Source organism: Terrapene carolina, unplaced genomic scaffold (assembly GCF_002925995.2).
Source record: "Terrapene carolina triunguis isolate 2854851 unplaced genomic scaffold, T_m_triunguis-2.0 Scaffold42, whole genome shotgun sequence".
Classification (NCBI taxonomy): domain Eukaryota; kingdom Metazoa; phylum Chordata; order Testudines; family Emydidae; genus Terrapene; species Terrapene triunguis.
Genome location: NW_020664393.1, coordinates 1,859,316 through 1,876,264, shown reverse-complemented (window position 1 = coordinate 1,876,264; position 16,949 = coordinate 1,859,316).

The following is a 16,949-nucleotide window of genomic DNA, read 5'->3' as shown; positions in this document are numbered from 1 at the left end:
AAATCGATTTTGTTAATTCGAATTAGGGGTAGTGTGGCCGCACACCACCGAATTAATGTGGTTAAAATTAATGGGGTAGTGTGGCCGCACACCACCGAATTAATGTGGTTAAAAACCGAATTAATGTGCTTAGTGTGGCCGCGCACAATCGAATTTATACAATCTGTTTCTCAAATTCGAATTATCTAAATTCGAATTAATCTCGTAGTGTAGACGTACCCTGAAATTTTTTGGCTGAAACCTATTGTTTTAGTGTCTGAGCACCTATTATTCTGAAATAGAGTAGATCAGGAATTTTTCACAAAACCTTTTTCCACCTGTAAATTCTGATTGGTCTAACCTGAAACTTTTAGTGGGGAAGGATCAGTTTTTAAAACATTTTTTCAAGCTGATAAATTAGTCAAAAGTTATGAAACAACCCATTTTGACATTTTCAAAAAGAAAATTTTCTATTTTGCAGTTTAAAACACCTTTTTGTTTAGAAATTTAAACTATAGTATTTTTTTTGGTAAATGGTCAAAATCTAAACAAAAGATTATCAAAATGAAATGTAGAATCATAGAATACTTTCAGAGGACAGAAAGAAACATTTCAATTGACCAAAACCAATTTTTTGGGGGCTGGGGCGGAGTGACTTTTTTTGGTTTCCAAAATTTTTTGATATTGACTGTTTATCCCAATTCAGGATGGGAAAATTCTCCAAAATCATCACAGGATGGGAAGACCTTTGTCCACTCAGCTCTAATCAGAAGCATTTTTTGCTTCCATCAGTTCCTGCAGCAAGGGATTTAGAAACACTTCATTTTCCACATTTCCAAAAGTGAGAAAACTACAGGACCAGATGCTGTGACAGTGGTTCTGAACAGTGAAAGAACCCATTACTGTCAATCGCAGACTTTTATGCAGAGCTATTGGGTAAATATTTTGCTTTGTCCCCCCCCCCCCCCTGGGAAAATTTCAACTTCTCATTGAAAAAACAAAAAACACATATTTTTTGCCTAAAAGCTAAAGGAGTTTATGCTAAGCCTAAGAAAACAAGCAATGTATGGTGGGTGAGAGAGATGGACAATTTGTATTATATACATAGAGAGATATTGAGTTATTGGTTGACAACCAATCAATCCATTATTAGTTAGACATTTTCTTTAAAGTGTCAGAGGAAGTGGATCTGGAGGAGGAATTTGAAGGAGAGGGCAGTGGCTTTATGGAGACTAAAGAAACTTGTAAGTTTTTTGTGAATATTTAGTAGCAAACGATGTTTTCTGTTTTGCCCTGTTTCGTGAATTTTAATAAATTAGCGATGGTAAAAACAGTGATCCAGATCTTCTGAGGGTCCATTTACTTCAACTGAGTGGTGCCAATTTATGCCAACTAAGACTCTAGCCAAGTGACTTTTCTTTTTCTTTCATATGGTTGTTGGAGAGACAGAGGTTAAGTAGGACAATATAGGAGCTCACATATATGTTATTGTTGTTTCTGCACAGAACAGCATGGTACCAAAATCTGCACCTTTATAATCTTATCACACAGCAGAATTAAAATGTGCAGAAAATAAAAGGCAAGTCCTCCTGCAAAAGGGTCAGAAAATAAACCAACTGTTACATGGTACAAACCTCCAATCAGACATCACCCTTAGTATAAGATGACACACAGCATCACAAATGTCCTGCTACAGCTACTGTATTCAGGATTGGATGCCAGGCCACTGGGAACTCAGGTTTTTTTCTCTTCCATAGAATTAACTAAACACTCTCAAAAGATCCTGTCCCAGCTTTCACTTAGGCCTGGTCTACACTAAAAAGTTAGGTTAACCCAGTTACATTGCTCAGTGGTGTGAAATATCCACACCCCTGAGCGATACATGTACCAACCTAGCCCCAGGTGTAGACAGTGCTGTGTCAATGCAAGAATTCTTCCATCAACCTAGCTACTGCCTCTCGGGGAGGTGGATTACCTGTGCCGACAAGAGAACCCCTCCCGTCAGCATAGGTAGTGTCTACACTGAAGCACTGCAGCAGCACAGCTGCAGCAATGCAGCTGTGGCATTTCAAGATAGCCAAGATCTTAATTTCATCTAGAACCTGGGAAGCATTTGGGGGCACTCTCTTATTTCAAAGTCCTGATTAGGTGCATGCAGGGAAATTACACCTTATGTCAATAACTTTTACAATCTAAAAGCAAGGTTATAAAATAATGAATAGATGTTGGAAGAACTAAAGCATCAGACCTTTGATCCCACCCATATACACTAATAAAATAACTAAAACCAAAGCAAATTGGCATCTGGCACTTCTGGGTGTAGTGATATGGCAGTTATGAATCCAACAGAACACAGCAAGTATTTCCACTTGCTATCAGGGGCGGTCTTTAACAGCATTGTTCAGTAACACCTCACTCAGTTTGGTTGATTTCTGTGTAACTGAACAATAAAACAAGCTACATGACCCCTGCCTGGGGCAACACAGCTGGTGATAACGTGACAGATTGGACTTTGCCTTTCAGTTTCGGATTTGTCTCTTATTACATGACCAGTCTGTAGCATGGATTATTGTCTGAAGTTATAGATCTAGAGCAGTGGTGGGCAACCTGGGATCTGCGGACGGCCGTGCCTGTGGACAGTCAATGTAAACAAACTGTCTCACGGCCCACCAGTAGATTACCCTGACAGTTGCCCACCACAGATTTAGAGTGTGTACAAGTGGCTGCTGTGATTGTAGCAACAATGTTAATGCCCTTTCAGCATGGGAATGAGAGCATGCATGTGTTTACACACGTTCATGGTAAGTGGGGCTTTCAGATCTACAGCAAATTCTGTCATCATCCTGGGTCTGTTTTGTGTTCCTCTTTGCAGACTTAAAACTTTGCAGACTTAAAACAGTTCACATACCATACTTTGCCTTATCGATGAAGTGCTACATGTGTACATTCCTGACATTAAGGTGGCTATAGGTTTTATCTTGAAATCTGCTTCTAGGGATAGCAAATATCTGAATCTTTCCTACTTCTCATAACATCTCAGAAAACAATGCGTGGCTCCAGATGTGATTGTGCTGGCAAACAAAATCCCAGTGCTGCATATCAGCTTTCCAACAAGGGGCTGGGAATTGTTAACTAGAGTATTCCCCACATTTTAACAGCTGAGATAAAATGACAACTGCCACCAAGACTCAATCTACAAGGTGGTGTGTGCTCTCAACTCCTCCTGACCCTTAAATTGAGGGTTCTCAGCATCTCAGAAGAGGTGCCCAGTACCTAGGCACTATTATCACACTACAGGTAATTGGCCATGAATAAATTTAGGCTGGAAATTAGAAAGTAGTTTCTAACCATCAGAGGAGTGAGGTTCTGGAACAGCCTTCCAGTAGGAGTAGTGAGGGTACACAACCTAACTAGTTTTAAGATGGATGTTGATATATTTATTAACAGGATTATGTGATGAGATTGCCTATAATAGCAGGGGACTGGAGACTGGACTCTATGCTGGGACTGACAGCAAACATCAGCCATGCCTAGTGGTTTGTGGGGTGTGGTAGGGGAACCTGGTCCCTCCCGCTCTACTGGGTTCCAACCCGGGGCCCTAGGAAGCCAGGGGACTTCACTGCTAATGGTTTAAGCATCAGCTTCTATTACATCCCCTGGGTCACTTCCTACCACAAATTGCATCCCAGGCATCTCCTCAACTGGCGGTGGCCTGGCATCCCTGTCAGTATCCGCAGTCAGCGAGTCATCTGCAGCGTAGTCTGAGTACTATTTTTTCTGTACACTTCCTGAAGTTAAATACACTATATATGAGCCTCCAAACATGGGCAATGGCCTCTCTGCTTGAATCCTGATCTCTGACATAATATGCAGCTACAGCTTTGCTTATTAAAGGTCAGAGGTTGCCGAGGTTCGACATATGTTTGGCATTATTTGAAAGAGCCATGCCTCTGGTAAAAAGTCTGTAAACACATGTACAGCTAGGGGCTAAAATAAATTATTGCTACTATCACAAGGGCTTTTCAGGTACCCAGGAAAAAGCCTGAACATGGCTACTACCTAATTTCCACAACTTTCCTTCCCCCACGCCACCCCCCTTTAATGAAGCTGAGGAAGAGTACTGAGGGTCATATGAACTCCATTTACTTCAGTGGAATTACTCTATACTTACACCAGTTAACAAAGATCAGAAACCTCACCTGTGTCAGACCCTCCACCCACAGATCTCCCCTCTATGAAAGGAAGAGGTCAGAAGCACCATTCCCCACTTCCCAGAGGCCATGTGCCAAGGATTTGTGCATGGGGTGACAGTGCATTATACATATCTTCCCAACACCAATTCCGTAGGAAATCCAGTGAAATGTGAATGCAGCCTGAGTTTGTATTTCTGCAGAGTCCTTCTGTCCTGTGGAATCCCATTTGAGGGAGGGCTCCAGGGGAAGTAGCAGATGGGGAACTCCCTGGCAATACAGCTCTAATGGAGCTCGTGCATTCTCATGTTGCTGGAAAGGCAAAGAGCCTGGAGGCCCATACAGATGGTCCTGGCTCTAATGTATCTCAAAGATTCCTTAATTACAGAAGTTGAACCTCTTGCCATTCTGTGGAAGGGAGAAGTCTACCCCTCCCCAAACAAAAAGCCTCCCAAGTCCCTAGTGCAGATTTCCCATGGGAGGGAGAAAACTGGCCTGGAATTTGGCCCCAGTCTTATGGTTTCCTAATTGAACATGAGAACACAAAGAAGTGAGCTTACAATGAGCAATCCGCCAGCGCGCACTGCAAATACCTCTTCACAGAGCCACACACCAAAATACCTGGACTAATCACAGGTGGACCTACAGCTTTAATTATTTGAAAAGAATAGAAATAAAGAGTTGTTGGAGCTCCATTTTTTTACCTCGTGCTTCATTTTAGTCTCAAGAGGCACGTTCAGTCTCAGGAGCTGATGTTCAGTTCTAGGATTGTGGGCTGCCCTAGTCAACTGGAAAATGCCCACTCTCCCAGCTGACGCAAAAGGCTAATATTTACAAAAGTGGCCTACGATTTTGAGTGCCTGGTTTTGAGACCTGTAGGCTTAAACTCTAAATGTACTGCAAAGGTTGATAACCAGTTTTGATTACCGCGGTGAATTAAAGCTAAAGAGGACCAAGAGCAAAACCTGTTTCCAGGGTCACCCTGTCACATAACAATGGTAAAGGAAACACAGAACTAGTGACTTTCTTCTAACACTGAACTAAGAAGTTAATACTAGAATATGGGAAACAGTATGCCTTAGAACCATTCTGTCTCTCTACTTCACAAGAGAGCTTCTGCTTTCCATGGGCCTACTCTTGCCTGGTTTCCTGCTAAAGTTTAAAGAAACAGTACTTTTATCCTCAAATTCCCTCCTACACATGTACACTTCCAGCTCTCCCCCACATCATACATCCTGTATGACAGATCCTTAGCAATAATTAACAAAAATCCAGTCAAGTCACCGGTTTTATCACTCATCCAGATATGGTTATCTTCTGGCTTTTGTCCAGTTAATTCACTTGGATTATCAAACATAAAAGGCGTAGACTACTGTTTCTTCTCAAAAGGATTGTCCCCATTCACTAATGCTGTGATGCAAGTCGGTAGAGCTAGACAGAAAATGGTTTTCCCATCTCACAAGAATTTTTGAGATTTCAAATAATTTCCTGACATGACTCTGGAGGAAGTTCAAATCTCAAAAATTTTAGTGAACCAAAAATCAGAACTAAGAAATACATTAGGTGAATCCAACTGTTGTGTAAAATTCAACATTATATTTATTTTCTATAAATTAAATTTCAAAAACAAAATTGTGTTTCTAAAGTGAAAAACAGACTTTTTTCCCCAAAAGGTAAAAATGACACATTTTAACAATTTCAAAACTTTTTTCAATAATTTTTCGCAATGGGAAATTCATCAGAACAGACCCTTTCCATAACCAATTTGGGTTTCGACAAATCATTTTATAATGAAAAAACATTTTGTCGAAAAATTCCAGACCAGCTCTACTACTAGAATCACGTGTCAATGCAACTAGGTTTAAAAAATAGCTGTAGGTATAACCTGTTTCTTCTGTATATTCCTTTAGGGAACTGCGAAGCAGCAACAGAATCAGGACTTCAGTGAACACAGCCTGGAAGCCACAGCACTGAGGGGCTTTTCCAAAAGTGTCTGTAATTAATGAGCATGTGTAGGGCTAAAATCAACAGTATCCTTCCTAAGATTTGGAACTAGAGTTGCTACTGAGCAGATTTACGCAAAAACAATTTGAACAGACCACAGATGGTTCAAACCGTTCAATCTCAGACTAAGGCCATGTCTACCCTGGCAACTGAACAACAAAACTTTTGTCTTTCAGAGGTGTTAAAACACACACACACACACACACACACACACACACACCCCGAAAGACAAAAGTTTTGCTGACGACAAGCATTAGTGTGAACAGTGAGTTGTTGTCAGGAGCACTTTCCTGCCGACAATGCTTATGCTGCTCACTGGGGGTGGAAGTTTTTTGTCGGCAGGAGAACTGACAAACAATGGCTACACTGTGCGCCTTTTAGCGACACGGCTGTAGTGACACAGCCGTGTTGTTAAAAGTTGCGTAGTGTAGACATAGCCTAAGACTGATTTTTGAATACTTCTGAAGTTTGAGTCAAACTATTTGTACCAGACTATCCCAGACTTCTGTGGAAACAGGCTCTCTGTCTAGGGTGACCATATTTCCCAAAGGGAAAATGGGATATCGCGCAGGGTTGGCCCAAAGGCAACCCCCGCCCCCTGCATGGGGCTGGCCTGAGCCTCTCATCCGAGCTCTGCCTGCTCTCCCCCCCCGACCCCACAAGGCTGGGCTGGTGTCGCTGCTCACCTGAGCCCTGCCTCTCCCCCTGCACAGGGCTGGCATCACTGCTCTTCCCTTCCACACACACATTCCTCCGCACCGCACCCCATTTTTTGGATAAAAATGGGCATTTGTCCTGTTTGCTCTTGCCAACTGATCAAGTCGGCAAGAGCAAATGGCACAAATGCCCACTTGTGCCAAAAAAGTCAGGACGGCCAGGACAGGGCTTAAAAAAGGGACTGTTCCGGCCAAAACGGGATGTATGGTCAACCTACCTCTCTCCTGAGACAGATATCCCAATGCTCCTGTTGTCATCTATTCCTGCCTGCCTATATGGTAAAGCCAGGCCACCAATGAGCAAAGCTAAGGGTGAATTGCAGAGAGCTTGAAGGGGCTTGTTCACCAGAACTAAACACTCTGGTGCAGTTCACGGTTTGCCTAAAATGGATAATTTAGGCAGCATTCTCATCACTTCCCAACTGTTAGTTTTTAAACCTTTTACATGTAAATCATTATTTTGGCTCAGAGGAAATTCACTTGTTTACTTTCTTACTTTCATTAAGATTGTTTTAGTGTACGGTGAAGATGAGCAACCAATGGTAACCAAAGAGAAAAGCTGGAGAATATGATGAAAGCACTTTGCATTTGGTTTGGTCTGGATAATTAAAAAGCAAGTTGCGTGTCAATATTTCTGTTTTATTCAACAATTTCATAAGAGCACTCCGGCTCATTTTCTTTTCCCCCCTAAGTCTTTCATGCAGAGGCTAGTCTGACCACACAGTAAGAGCTTTAAAAAACAAAACAAAAAAAACACACACACACACACACACACATCAAAAGCTACCCACAGGCAAGCCCAGTATTTGTTACTTACTTCATTATTTTAAAGTAAATGTTATTAACTGATTGCAAAGGCATAAAAGCAAGAGGCAAAGGCAAATAGCTTAGCGATACCAAAGCTTGTCACTCTAAGGTAATTTCAATATCAAGGCAACATTAAGATCACCCAGATGACAGCACTGATAATTGCTGTCCTGACATTTATTCAGCAGAGGGATTAACCTTTCTTCCAGTGACTTGTATAACTCCCATTGGCTGCAGTGGGTACAGGACTGGAATTTATGGGTCTGAAAAAATCCCATTGACTTCAATGGGCTTTGTATCAAGTACTTAATGATGATTATTTTGAGAGATTTTAAAGGGCAGAAGGTGACATTATGTTCATTCAGTCTGACCTCCTGCATAACATCCACCTTAGGACCTCACCCAGTAATTTCTGCATCAAGCATCAAACTACAGTTTGGGCTTGGGCTAGAGCAAGAGCAGAGTCCAGATTTGCTGCAAAGGTCATCTTCATTGGGGAGGGAATGGGCTGAGGGTTGTTGGGGTTGGGGCTTATTTTAACATTCTCATTAGCCAGCAGACATTTCAGTGGATGTCGAGGTGTGAAGCAGCACTACTTATTGTTATACTGTTATTTTAACAGGGTCTTTATGTGATGGGCACCAAGAGCAGCTGTTAAAAGTCTAACTAAATAAAAAGACCACAAAGAGAAAACTGTGAAAGCCCCCTGCCATTCTCATATATTCAAATGCTTTGCAGCATTTCCTATGTCTCAAACACAATCCTGCAGTCCTTGTTCAGACAATATTCCCTCCCTTGATGTCAGTCATAGTAGCACTTTTGTGAACTCCACTGATAGTGATTAGACTATCTTTGATATTATGCTACATTTTCCCTTTAGCATCGGGATGCACTCCAATTTATTGATGCTTCATTTATTATATGTAATCTCCCAATTTTTCGTGTAAACCAGGCAGTCAGCATTGAATCTAATGTGGACTAGTGTGGTGAGATTATAAAAAAAAAAAAAAAATTCATTTTGGTCTCTGCTAGAGGGGCTTGATAAAATATCTAAGTGAAGTGACACACATTTATTCAAACTCTTCCTCATAAAGAAACCCACGAACTGTGGGCCAAATCCACCCACCATATAACTTCACTGAAGCCAATGGAGTTACTCCAGTGTTGAATCTGGCCCTCTATTTTTTAATCCAAATGTATTTACAGGATATGTGCACACTGCATTGCCACACATTTTCAGCCTAGGCTTGTGGCTGATGGGGTTAGCATATAAAAATGCTGCACAAAAAACACATCCTGTATTGATTGAAAACACTGAAATCCATTACACTATGAGCCAGGAAGAACAGAAAGCAGCTCATTTAGGGAGGTAACCTAATGAACTGATTTCCCCAGTAAATGAAGACTGTGCATTTAAGGGGGGGGGGGAGCCAACAAAACTGTCAGAGCACCAGACACCAACCGAGCAATGAAGAATGAATTATTTCCAACTCAAGGGCTTTAGGTTAAGCCCAAATCTCAGCTTGCTCCATAGCAACACAAGACTTCCTCTAACACACTAGCGATCACTTAATCTTAGGGTAGAGTGGGGAGTGAGAGATGCACTGTACACTGACATTAGCATTACTGCTTTAGCATTTCCCTGCATCTTTCCACTGTTTGCCTTTTTTTCCCCAATGTGTGGTCAATGACACATTCACTTCATTGTTAGTTCAAAGAACACGCCACTGCAGGCATCCAGCTCAGACAAATTATTCCCAGGTTCCATTTCTGTACTTATGAACATGCTAGGAATACAAAATGAAAGCTAAAAATAGCCTTTTGTGTATGTTACATAAATACAAATAATGAGTGCTCATTTTATTTAGTCTGCAGTGCTCTCCAAATCTCAAGCCTTTAATAGCAAAGATGGATGGCTTCGCCTTTTCATCAGCCTTGACCGGATTGAAGAGAAAATCATTCTGATTAAATATCTGTAAGGGATTCCTCAGTAAAGTCAATCTAGTGGTTTTCCACTCATTTCCTAGTGAGCTTTAGTTGACCCCTTCGCAGTGTGCAAAATTGGCAGGCTTCATAAAAGCCAGTTCCTCCAGGTCAGGCTGAGATTTATCGATTAAACGCCCTGAAGAAAAACTGCTTGATCTATAAAAAAGGATTCTCTTGTTTCCTCACAAGTATTTTGAGCCATTAAGACTGAATTCCTCTATTACTGCAACCAGGTATAGAGTAGTTGGCTTGCCCAGTTGTAAGGCTTTGAATTTAGTCCCCTGTCTGATACATTGTTCGTTTATGGAGCAATGCGAGAGCTGAATGGATTAAAAAAAAAAAGAGAGAGAGAGAGACAGTCACATTATTCTTAAGCATCTAAAAATATTTTAAATGGTTCATTCTTTTTTTTTTTTTTAAATAAAGTTAATTAATTCAATGTTCCTTTAATGGGGCCAGATTGGCAGGCCTGGAAACAGGACATTGTATCAACACAACAAGATCAGGATGGCAAGTAGCAGTGAAAGCATCAACCCACTGCCTCCCCAATGCACCACAACACTTACCATCTCTAGGGGTGAGAGAAAATAGTTTAATCTCCCTGTTCTTTGCCTCTCTGCTGAGACTGCCCAACAAAAGATACAAGCCAGTGTCAGTCGTGGAGGTGGTTTTATGCTCAGGACATATGTCCACTAGGACATCATAATATCACCAGCTAACTTCACATACAACTGAATAGCATAAAAAAAATAACAACTTCCACTCACTATCTATTTGATAGTGAGTCTTGATTGAATCCAACCATCTTAGAAATTAGAGGATCTATTTCTGGTTAGGTACCTATGACATACTATTTTGACTTTCCATTCTGCAGAGATCATTACCAAACAGATACACAGCCTGACAGATTAATAGATAGATAGCTATGCAAAAGCCTGTGCAGATAATGCAATGTTAAGGTTGCACAGATATAACTTCTTTTGCTCCTTTTAAATGTTATATTTATTACCTATTTATGTTGTTAAAACATACAGTGTGTGTACTATATCTGAACTAAATACTGCTCTTGGAACCTTAAATTTTCATTTGTCAGCTTTGGGATTTTAACTTTGTTAACTTAAGGTCACATTAGAGCTGGTTGGGAATTTTCCATCGGAATGATTTTCCAACAGAAAATGCACATTTTGCAAAATTAAAATTTCCTTGGGCAATTGATCAGAGCTTTCCAGGAAGCCAACCAGGAGGCCATAAAAATCTACTTTGGTACTCCTGAAATGGATTTTTTCAGGAAATCTCTTCCCATGGAAAATTTCATGTTTTTGACTTTTCCTCTTGATTCAGGTCCGGATGAAGTTTTTTCCAAAAAAAGCAAAGGGATGTGCATTTTCTGGCCAGCTCTAACAAACAAACTTTGCATCTAAATCTATGCATGGATAAAGATATATATAAAAAAATAGATACAGAGCCTGAACCTGAAACCCTTGTGTATGTGAGGAGATTAGTGCCACTGAAGTCAACAGGGGTTCTGTATGAGTTAGGATTGCAATACTGGCCTTGATAGTGGGTCTGATTCAGCAGTGTGCTCCAACTCCTTGGTACCGATTTGGCAAAGCAAAGCAGCCATAAATCCTGCTTAACCAGTTCGTTATGGTGGATCTGCTCTCCATTGATGCAAAGCTTACTGGCAAATCTAGCCTAGTGTATATGTGTGTGTGTTTGGACAGACAAACAAAATAGTTTCCTAATATTAATCCCTTTAAAAACATTACCATTGATTCATTCCAGCTTAAACTTGATAGAACCATCATTTCCTTCTTTTAACCTAAAAGCATAATTCTAGAACATAGGTATTTTAATGGCTTTTATTAGTTGCTATGATTAAAATAGTTACAGATGTCTGGTTTCTTGACCATTAACTTAAATATTGTTTTACACTTGTAGATCCACAAAATTGTCTGACTCTTTGACCTTGCCTGCAGCAAAACCGAATGAAATGAACAAAAAGTTATTACTCATGCCTTCATTTATGCCTACATCTTGCTGACACAAAATCATTATTTAAAAGGGGGGGGAGGGAAATGTGTTACAAGAATCACACGAGTTCATCGATAGAAACATACCCCATCCATCCCTCCTCCTCTCCCTCCTCTGCAGTTTGAAATAGGAAGGTTGAGTTTTTAAGGCACCAAGGGGCTGGAGCAGGTTTGTTTAAAAAATAAACAAAAAGCTGTTTTAAAAAATTAATAAACGGTCAAAATGGAAAAAAAATATTAACATAGCCCCCATTTACTGCAGCAGCTGAGCACCCCACAGTCTAATGTACTTATCCTCACAACACCTCTGTGAGGTAGGAAAATATTATCTACATTTTAAAAATGAGGAACCAAAGCACAAAGACCCAGATCCTCAAAGATATTTAGGCACCTGACTTCCACTGATTTCCCAATATTTTTGAGGATCTAAACCAGAGACACTGAGCAAAGTGACTTGCCCAAAGTCCAACAGGAAGTCTGTGAACTGAACCTCAGTCTCCTGTCCAGAGTCCTCATCTTAGCAGCCTAACCAATGGACCATTCTTTCTCAGGTCCTAGCTCTGTTTTTTTCTATAGCGCTTTCACTATAGTATTTAAGCACTGACTCCTAAAGCTAATCATGGCCCTGGCAGGTGAGAAGAGGAACATACCATTATTTTTATTTTAACAAATCGAGAACAGATGAAGAGAATCCATGCAGAAGGTAAATATTTCAGAACACTGACCATCATGTCTCTTTATTACAGTGGAAATGATGATTCTGGGTTTCAGCAAGAACTGTATTATTGACACTAAGAAACCACCAGAAGAAGTCCCTTGCACCCACACCCACTGGCCAGCCGTCCAAGGGTTGAGTACTAGCAACAGGGGTTAAGCACAGCAAGCATAAGGCGCAGGCCCAGCACCTCCCTCTTGAGAAGGGGAAGATTCCTGTCAGGCATCTAGAGAGGGCGCCGCTGGGCCTGCTTCTATGCCTCTTGAAAGAGTCCAGTGGGTGGAGCTGGGCAAGGAAGCTCTTGCAGCAGAGGGAGGGTACGCCACCCCTTTCAAGAAGTCACTCACAGAGGAGACCGCACGGGGAACTCCCCCTCCACTTTTCTCTCATCCATTCCGCCCCCTTGGTGCCAAGGTGGTAGTAGGGTGACCAGACAGCAAATGTGAAAAATCGAGACAGGGGGTTATAGGAGCCTATATAAGAAAAAGACCCAAAAATCGGGACTGTCCCCATAAAATTGGGACATCTGGTCACCCTAGGTGGTACTCACCTCAGTTGCAGATGGGGAGGGCTCCCTTTTGGCAGGCGGGTGTCGCTGAGCCATCTTTGAGGAGATCTAGACCCTGAGTTTGACCACTATAGTCCAGGGGGATGATGACCCTTTGCCATCAGGCCTCGGTCTGGGCTCCAAATCCATTGCAGTGCCCCATCCTCCTCTTTCCCCTCTGCCCCCAAAAGAGAAGTTGAATAACTTCAGATTGACTGATCTCTATTCCTGGTGAAAATCTATCCTGTTCATGTCACTCCGCTCACTGATAAATATAAATAGTGATCATCTGCTAACAGTTAGCTCTGTCTAGACATACTGTGCTCTTCATTAACTAATTGTTCACACCTCTTCAAATAGTCTTGCAAGGTTGCAATAGAAATCAAAGCCATTAAATACATGTGGTATGTGCAGTATAATGAGCCCTGTAAAAGACTCAGACACAAGTTGTTATCTACAGACTGTATGAATGCCAAGTGTCACCAAGCTATCGCCTGGTGGACCAGGATAAATTGACCACCATTAAAAAAAAAAAAAAAGGCAGGGAGGAGGACAAAAAAACCAAGACAGAGAATATGTAGCAATAATTATAAAAGGGTGTAACAACTACACCCAAGTCTCCAATCCCATTTCCCCAATGTTCTCTTACCTCTACGGGAAGTCCACAGTTTCCGGGGGAGGCAGGCCCCAGTCTGTGCCCAACTCTCCCCAAACTCAATACCTTTTACCCAACAGGTGTTTGTCTCTTCTCCTGCCCCTTTCTGGAGCTGTTTTCTCATCAGCCTCCCAGTCTTCTACAGTGGTGCCTCATCCTTCTCTCCCCTTTGGAATGAACCCTGTCTGGCTTATATACACCCAAACCCCTCCCACTCCCAGCAACCTATAAAAGGACTGCGTAATTGGATTCAGCTGCTTTTTGTGTTTTGTTTTCTCTCCCTCTGTTTGACAGTTCAATCTGTCACATTTTTTCTCCTCTCTCCTTTAAGGGTAAGTATAGGGGTAAATTGAGATAAGTTATCTGCCAGTAAATATTTATGTCCCAGTTTATGTCAAATGGTGAAGTCATATGACTGCTATGAGAGGTACCATCTAGTTATTCTGGAATTATGATCCTGCATAATCTGCAGACATTGTACACCTTTATGGTCAATTTTAAGGAAAAAAAAGGCCTTCCATATAGATAGACTTTAGGATCTCCACTCTCCATTTTATAAACAGACATTCCTTTTCTACAGTAGCATATTTTGTCTCTCATGGAAACAGTTTCCTGCTCACATGTGCCATTGGATGTTGTATCCCTTCTTTTCCTTGCAGTACAACTGCTTCCAGGCCAACTCCCATATAAATTCATACTATAAATAGATAGACTATAAATTCAACAGAAAAATCAGGCTCTGAAGTATTGGATACTCACAGATTGTTTTCTTCAGTGCCTGGAAGGCCTTTTCACATTCATTTGTCCAGTTCACCTTAGTTTGTTTGTTCTGCTTTGTTAGGAGTGCCGCAAGTTTGGAAAAGTGAGGCATAAACCTTCTATGCCATCCTATGAGGATCCTAAAGAGGATCTTACTGCTTCTTGGTCCTTGGGGTTGGACTCGCTGAATAGCTTGCACTCTCTCTATTTGAGATTGTCACAAGTCTTTCGCTAATACAAACCCTGATATTTGATTTCTTTCTGAGTCCATTCACATTTGCCAGGGTTTATGGTTAAACCAGCTTCTTGGCTCCATTGGAGCACTTCCTCTAGATGTTCTAGATGCTTCCTCCAAGTGACACTATAGATAACCACATCACCCAAGTATGCAGTGGCATACCCCTCACATCCTTTTAAAAGACTGTCCATTAGTCACTCAAACATGGCTGGAGCCCCATGTAGTCCAAATGGAAGGACAGTGAATTGATATAGCGCCACAAGGGGTTTAGATGCAGCTTCATTCTTTGATCCTTGTGACAAAGGAACTTGTCAATAAACCTTACTCAACTCTAGGGTTGAGATAAATTCCTCTCCCCCTATCGGAGAAGGGGCAGGGCACGGGTGTTCGGTTTTATGCGATTAGAAAGTTGGCAACCCTACCCTCCACAAGAGACTAGTTGTCACCTGCACCCCAGCTGGGGGGTAACCCTCAAAGAGGGGAGAGTGGTATAAATATGGGAAACAGTGGCCTCCACTTCACCTACCCTCCTCCCATCTCTCTGCTCATGACATCAGTGACTCTCAAAACACTGAACTAAGGGGGTATGGTCCCAAGCTGAAAGGAGACCCAGCCTGTGAAATTTACCACAGCATATGGTAAGACAAAACTTTTTGCTTTTAAGTTCACTTTGCTTGTTAAGTTAGGTATTAGCTTGTGTTTTACTCTTTTATTTTCTTTTTATAAACAATCCTGATTTTTATGCATCATCACTTGTAATCACTTAAATTTTATCTTTCTCTAGTTAATAAACGTATCTTATTGTTTTATCTCAACCAATGCGTTTGGATTAAAGTATGTGGGGGAAACTATTTGGGATAACAAGACTGGGGCATACATCATTTTCCTTTGATGAAATGATGGACTTTCTATGAGTTTGCATTGTTCAGTAGTGTGCTGGACAGTACAAGACACACATTTCTGGGGGAACGAGGCTGGGACTAAGAATTTGCCGGTGTGGCCGTATATGTAATTCATGAGTGACTGGTCAGAGTGCTCATGTATTTAGCTGGGAGTGAATTTGCATGCTAAAGACTATGTGAGCAGGCCAGGAGTGGATGTTCTGACAACAATGCAGTGTAAAAGGCACCCCAGGCTAGAGAATTACAGGGACACAGCTGTTCAATATTCCAGATTGTACCCCGAGGAATATCACTATCTCAGCAGCCCTGAACTGCTGTTGATATGTCTTCTCACTAATTTGGTATTTTCGCCAATTGTCCTCGTCATTTCTGCCTAATTATCTACCAGATCCTATGTATTCACAGCCTTTCCTGCCAACAGGGGAGCCAAATAAACAACTCAATCCTCCTGTGGCCAGCCACATGTCGTCATTCATTCAAGCCCGGAGATAAATGGTCCTAGATCCTCCCCTTCAACATACTGGGGTAATTTTGGCTCTCTTTATGCTCCATCCTCCCAGCAGAGTCCCTCAGTCCTCCAAACTGACATTGTCTTGCCCAGGGTCTTGGTGTGGAGGCTGATGCTGCCCTATCTGCATTTTGGGAACTCCTACCAGCCCTTCCTTTTGGTATCTGAATGGACCAAACAAACAAAGGATTGTTTCATTTTTCTAAACTGGGGCTGTAAGTCCCCTGATTGGGCCTCCATCTTTTTATTCCTCTTTCCCTGACAACTCAGAAATAGCTGGAGCAGGATGCTCAAATCAGAAGTAGATTCTTTGACTCTTGGAGACATTGGTCTCCTGCCAAGACTGGTTTCAAATCTAGGAGTGGCCAGACCCTCAGTTTCTTCTCCTGAGTCTTCTTCTAAACTTCTAAAGAGAGGATTCCAATCTGGTCTCCTGAACTTTAAGGAAACAGCTTGTCTCCCTCTCCTGGCTCATGTCTCCCCTCCCCAGATAAGCCCACCACTAAGAACTAATGTCACTAAGCTAGCCCATGGTGAGCCAGGATGGCCTGATTGCCACAGAAGAAAAAAAAAATAAGGGGAGGGGAGGCAGAAAAAAAACAGAGCCATAACATATGTAAAGTATCAGAGGGGTAGCCGTGTTAGTCTGAATCTGTAAAAAGCAACAGTGGGTCCTGTGGCACCTTTAAGTCTAACAGAAGTATTGGGAGCATAAGCTTTCGTGGGTAAGAACCTCACTTCTTCAGATGCAAGCAGGGCTGTAGCAACAAAGAACGTGGCCCTCTCCGAACGGTGGCCCCCTCCGCACATATGTCCGGGGGGGGCCCCTTACAATGTAGAAACTGGAATGCGGTATTTATTTTGCCACTTTTAGGGGCCCCCTTCCTTGCGGGGCCCCCTCCGGTCGGAG